At 32.2% G+C, this 6,631-nt stretch overlaps 1 protein-coding gene across 1 annotated transcript in view; it reads right to left on the reverse strand.

Moving 5' to 3' along the window:
- LOC139491728 (uncharacterized) overlaps positions 1–6,313 on the reverse strand; it is a 40,177-nt gene extending 33,864 nt beyond the window's left edge. Inside the window, exon 1 of the mRNA XM_071279559.1 lies at positions 6,278–6,313. The gene's annotated coding sequence lies outside the window, so the exon portion shown is untranslated. The remainder of the gene's footprint in view (positions 1–6,277) is intronic.
- Between the last annotated feature and the right edge of the window lie 318 nt (positions 6,314–6,631).

Below are 6,631 nucleotides of genomic sequence, written 5' to 3' on the forward strand. Positions count from 1 at the left end.
AAAAAGTATACAGATCTTTAGATTAATATAACAAAGAAGAGTGTAAAGTTTTAAGCAATATAAATCATAAATCGTTTTTGAGATACAGCACAACATGTAAAAAAAACCCATCCCCTTTTTTACAAAATACTAAAAACTCAAAAATGAAATTTTGAATCATCACCAAAAAATATACAGATCTTTAGATTAATATAACAAAGACATGTGTAAAGTTTTAAGCAATAATCAAAAATAGTTTTTTAGATTTGGCACGACATGTAAAAACCAGATGCTCGGCAGGGCGCAGGTATATACAACCGCAGAGGTTGAACCCTGAACGGTTGGGGCAAGTATGGACGCAACATTCAAGCTGGATTCAGCTTTAAATTTCGATTGTGACTAAATAGTTGACACAGCATCAGTTTCTGACACAGAATAAATGTGGTCTAATGAAATTAATTTTTTTGTTTAGTCTTTGAGTAGTTCACTATGCTGTTGAATATAAATTTAAAAAAAATTCACATTCCCCTTTCCCTTATTCAAAAACTGATCTCAATTCAAATTTCTAATGACCCCTAACAATAACTACGCATTTAAATATATCATAAAATATTTAAATGTAAAAATGTGCTTGTTATCACTGATTGGTAAAGATTGTTTTAATTTATCAGTTGGTAGTAAAAGTGAATGTACATTGTACATTGTATAAAACAATGATTTAAGTTGATTCAACTACTATTCTGGACAAAGAAAGATAACTAAAATTCGAAGAATATTGAAAATTTCTTGCTATTGCACAAATATCAGTGAATATTGTGCAATTAGATATTTTTTGCCATTGTGCAATACAGTGCAATGAAAAATACTTGCTATTGCCCAATACCTGAATACTGTGCAATTTAACATTTCTTGCTATTGCGCAATACTGTGCAATTGAAAATTTCTTGATATTGCTTTGCAATTGAAGATTTCTTGCTATTGCTGAATACTATGCAATTGAAAATTTCTTGCTATTGCACAAAATTTAATATGATAATTTTTTATCCTGATTTGGACCAACTTGAAAATTGGGCCAATAATCATAAATCTAAGTACATGTTCAGGTTCTGAATATCAAAGAATCCCAAGAATTCAATTTTTGTTAAAATCAAACTTATTTTTATTTTGGACCCTTTGAAATTTAATGTAGACCAATTTGAAAACAGGACCAAAAATTAAGAATCTACATACACAGTTAGATTTGGCATATCACAGAACCCCAATTATTAAATTTTTGATGAAATCAAACAAAGTTTAATTTTGGACCCCGATTTGGACCAACTTGAAAACTGGGCCAGTAATCAAAAATCTTAGTACATTTTAAGATTCAGCATATCAAAGAACCCCAAGGATTCATTTTTTGTATAAATCAAACTAAGTTTAATTTTGGACCCTTTGGACCTTAATGTAGACGAATTTGAAAATGGGACCAAAAATTAAGAATCTACATACACAGTTAGATTCGGCATATCAAAGAACCCCAATTATTCAAATTTTGATGAAATCAAACAAAGTTTATTTTTGGACCCTTTCAGCCTCTTTTCCTAAACTGTTTGGACCAAAACTCCTAAAATCAATCCCAACCTTCCTTTTATGATTATAAACCTTGTGTTTAAATTTCATAGATTTCTATTAACTTATACCAGTCAGGGGTGCTACTTAAACAAGTGATTTCATTATCACCTATTTCAGTGATTTTATAAATTCAGTTTAAAAAAATCAAGCTTATTAGAAAAATATCAAGAAAAAGTTATTAACACTTATTGAAGTGATCTTCTCAAATTACTTGTTTCAGTGATTTTAAAACGTACATGTATGTGTCTATTTATAGATTTTTTTTTTTAAATATTTCACAGTCAAAATCACTTGAAGAAGTGATTCTGAAATCACTTGTTTAAGTAGCACCCCTGACTGTACACTAAAGTTATGGTCCCAAAATCAATCCCAACCTTTCTTTTGTGGTCATAAACCTTGTGTTTAAATTTCATTGATTTCTATTAACTAATACTTAAGTTATTGTGCGAAAAACCAAGAACAATGCTTTTTTGGCCCCTAATTCCTAAACTGTTGGACCAAAAACTTCAAAAAATCAATCCCAACCTTTCTTTTGTGGTCGCAAACCTTATGTCAAAATTTCATAGATTTCTATTTACTTAAACTAAAGTTATAGTGCGAAAACCAGGTAGTGCTTATTTGGGCCCTTTTTGGCCCCTTATTCCTAAAATATTGGGACTAAAACTCCCAAAACCAATCCCAACCTTCCTTTAATGATTATAAACCTTGTGTTAAAATTTCATAGATTTCGATTTTCTTTTACTAAAGTTAGAGTGCGAAAACTAAAAGAATTCGGACGCCACAGGCAACAACGCAAATGTGATACATGTAGCAATATACATTTGTAAGTCGAAAAAAAAATCAATTTTTGCAGTCGTATAAAAACCCTCCCCCCTTTTTTTTTTTACAAAATACTCAATAACTCAAAAAAGAAATTTTGAATCATCACCAAAAAGTATACAGATATTTAGATTAATATCTAAGAAGTGTTTAAAGTTTAAATTCATAATCAAGAATCGTTTTTGAGATAAACACACCCCTATTTTAGTTTAAATAACGTATAAGGTGTCGAAACTCAAAAAGTTTAAATCTTATTTTCACCAAAAAGTATACAGATCATTTAACCATCATAAGAAACAACTGCATTAGGTTTCATGAAATTTGGATAAGTTGTTCTCAAGTTACAGTGCAACATGTTTACGCCGTACAGACAGATAGACAGACGGACACCGGACATTTGTATACCATAATATGTCCCGTCAAAATTTTGACGGGCTTATAAAAACTGAATCTACAGAGTCTTCTCAGAGTATTTTAATACAAAGTTTAAAAGCATTTCGCACTGACGTATACATAAAATTGATGTTGTTGCATTTAGTAATTATTGTGGGTCATCATGATGAAAATCATAATTTAAGAGTTAATAATTTGAAAGACAATTCAGGATGATATACTTAGCTGTCAACAAGCCAGAATCCTTTATATGTGCAGTCTATAAATTCAATATCATTTGTTTATATTGCACCATGCAAGATTTTCATAAGGCTGGACTCGAAAGATAGTTATCTCCCCTTTCAAAGTTATAAATCCCAATGTTAAATTTGAACAAGTTTTGATGTAAAACAGTCTTCACGATGAACTGTTAAATCTACAGGCCCGGAGCTCAATTTTTGCAAATTTTTAGTTAGACTCTGTTGGCCTGTAAATATGATTTTTACAGGCCCGAGAGCAATTTTACAAGCCTGGGCTGTCTGGGCTGCCATTCAGCGTGAAGACTGGTAAAAGAGGGTGGTAAAGGGTTATTTTCATACATGTGTGTTTGGGTTTTTAGCTCACCTGGCCTGAAGGGTCGTGTGAGCTATTGCCATCACTTAGCGTCCATTGTACCGTCTGTCTGTCCGTAAACTTTTCACATTTTGATCAACTCCTTCCTCCCTTACCTACCAAATTTTCTATAGCGAACTTGTTGCAAATATGTGGCAAACATGTCGCGAATGCTGTTATTTGCTGTTAGAAATTGCTAGATATTCACAATTAGCTGCATACATTGTGCGAATAATTTGCCATAAAGCAAAAATGCTGTGAATAGTTGAGGCATATTCACTATTAGAACTGAGTATTTTCCTTGTCATGCTTGTGTTCGCTGCAACTTCAAAAGCTGTGAATAGTTCGCTGTATATTTACAGAAAGGGCTTACAACTTTTCTCACACTTTGCAGTACATTCTGTATATTCGCCATAAATTTTTAAATATAATGGTTATTTGAAACGCATAATTATAAATTGACCAATAGAAAAGATTTGTACCAGTCCAGATAAACTGATGTACAGTCTGAGGAGAGTTAGGCATTGATGAAAACTAGAAACTTAGTTCTGGGACTAGATGCAGTTGTTCTCTACTCTAAGGGAATTTCAAGAGATATATAACAAAGTCTGTTCTAATGTACATGATGTACATGTACGTTCTATTTAATTTTTGTTAACAGTTCATTTAATTAACTACTTAAAAAAATATAAACGTCAGTGGCGTAGCTAGGTCATGTTTACGTGTACGCCCGAACCTCGATGGGGAGCCTGAATGAAGAAAGAATCGAACAATAACAATATGTCACCCGACATCCGTCAGGACGACATAACTAATTTCAGCGGATCTATTTGATTGTTATCCATTATACCCAATTTATCACAAATAAATCGAAATATATATATTTTTCCGTGCTTTGTTTCAATCAGATATTGATCAAAATTGATAAATGGTTTCATTTGTGTCACATGGCAAATTCAAAAGGGACACATAACTGAAATAATAAGCATATTTCTTACTGAATAGATAAGAATGACCAAAAGAATGACAGCACAAAGAAATATAGAAATGATGCCTCCCCTCAACTCCCTGTTGCCCCCCATCCAGACCCTCATATATCACTGTGACATTGTCAAATATATTTAACTGGTTTTGTCTTCAAACAGTCTTAAGAATATGTTATTTGTATACGAAATTTTATTACTTCATGTAATGGACAATATATATACCATGCCCTGTCAGCCGAATTCGTAATCTCATTTTAATGAACGAAAGTTTTTGAAAGCTTGCCTCCCTGTGCAATGTGTTATTAAACGGTGATCCAGCCAGTCTGATTTAAATTGCACAGAGATAAGACCGCCTGTCAGTATAAAACTGAAAAAATGGATGTAAACAAATTTGATACAGAAATTAACCATGAAAAAAAAACTTCAAGAAAGTTAAATTATATTCGACGAAGGTTTAAAAAAATAATTGATACATAACAAATTTTAACCCAAGATTGTAAACTGATGCAAAAAGAAATTCTTTTTATTCATAAAATACAGAACTCTTCATATATATTTTCGTCATTTTGCTCTCAATACTCGTTTGACCATAAACAGTTTTTTTCCAGCTACCGTAAAATTTTACGAAGGTTTGACAAAGTTATTGGTATCTTCAAACTTTAACCACGTACCACGTAATGAACCTACATGTACATACAGTTATATTATTGACACCGCCGCCAAAATTTAGGACTGAAATGTCTCGCTTTCGCGACATAAATATCAATAGCTCGACAAAAAATGCAAACCACATATCGAATCTTAGCACAAAATGAATTGCTTAAAAAATATAAGAAAGGTGAATATATAGAATTCACTGTAGATTTAGACTTTGACAGAAAATGACAAATATATAATATAATACTAATTTTCGTCACTTTTATTTGCAATAACAAGCCATTGAAGAAAGACTCAGAAGATTAATTTACTGTTATCCAATTTTTTCATTTTAATTTAGATGAAAATATTTTTTTTACCCAATTCAAGTGTACGCCCGTGCGTTTTGACGTAAACGTAGCTACGCGCATGAACGTGTGGTTTTTTTTTGGAGTGACTTGCAACTTGCCCAAAAGGACAAGTTCATATCAAAACTTACTTTTCCTGGACAAGTAAGTTTTGATATGTACTTGTCCTATTGGGCAAGTTGAAAAGATATTGTAGAGGCCTGCCTGTGATAATTTTTTAAACTTGGTGATCTGCAAATCAATCTGATTGATGTTGAGCTGAATCATCAACTTGAGGATTACCTGTCATTTTTAATACACTAAATCATCTGACTAATCTGTTTATCTAACTGAAGGGATTTCAATGCTTTTATTTGTAGAATAAACAAAAGTATTATTAAAAAGATTAAAGAAGCCATGTGTAAACTACGTTTTGTTCTTTGAAGCAATAACAACAGTGAACAACAAATACGATAGTAAGATTTGAATGGTGGTCTTAGTGGGTCAAAATCTCTGAATGCGGGAGATTCTAATTTCTCGTGAGGAGATAACCTTCAGCAGGAGATTCTGGAAAATATGTTATCTCTGCGGGAGACTCCCACACAAAGCAGGAGGGTTGGCAGGTATGCCTCAGGGCTATCCTGGAGGGTAGGCCTTATTGGGCTTTAGCTTCTAAGATTCCAAATACCAAGTTCATAGTTTTAGCTGTAAAGTAATGAGGATTTTATTTGTATCATATACTAAAAAATCGTTTAAATTTGCACCAGTGAGGGTACATCATGGTTGGTAAATAAAGATAGCATATTACATTATATAGATACCAGTGGCAGCAGCTGGGTGTATCTGACATAGTCACTGCAGTTTGCGACTCCAGTTTTGCTATAATTTATACCTGCATGGAAGAAGAATTACCTGGTGGTGGTTGCCACGGGTGAGCTAAAAAGTGGAAAATATCGGTCTCACTAATTAGCGACAACAAGAATTTTAGCGACAGCAAGCGTCAACAAGCGACAAGAAGCGACAACAAGAATTATTTTAGCGACAACAAGCGACAAGAAACTATTTAGCGACAAGAAAACATATTTTTTTTAATTAAAATTAATTATTGCAATAAATATTAAAAGAATATGCAAAAGAAAATAATTTTAGCGACAAGAAAGTTAAAATTGATAGAAAAAAAATGAAACATTATTTACATATTTATTTTATCATCTATTATGTTTCATGTGTTTATAACAGCCAGTATTACGTTTAATTATTGTATTA

This window comes from Mytilus edulis, chromosome 10, assembly GCF_963676685.1.
Source record: "Mytilus edulis chromosome 10, xbMytEdul2.2, whole genome shotgun sequence".
Taxonomy (NCBI): Eukaryota; Metazoa; Mollusca; class Bivalvia; order Mytilida; family Mytilidae; genus Mytilus; species Mytilus edulis.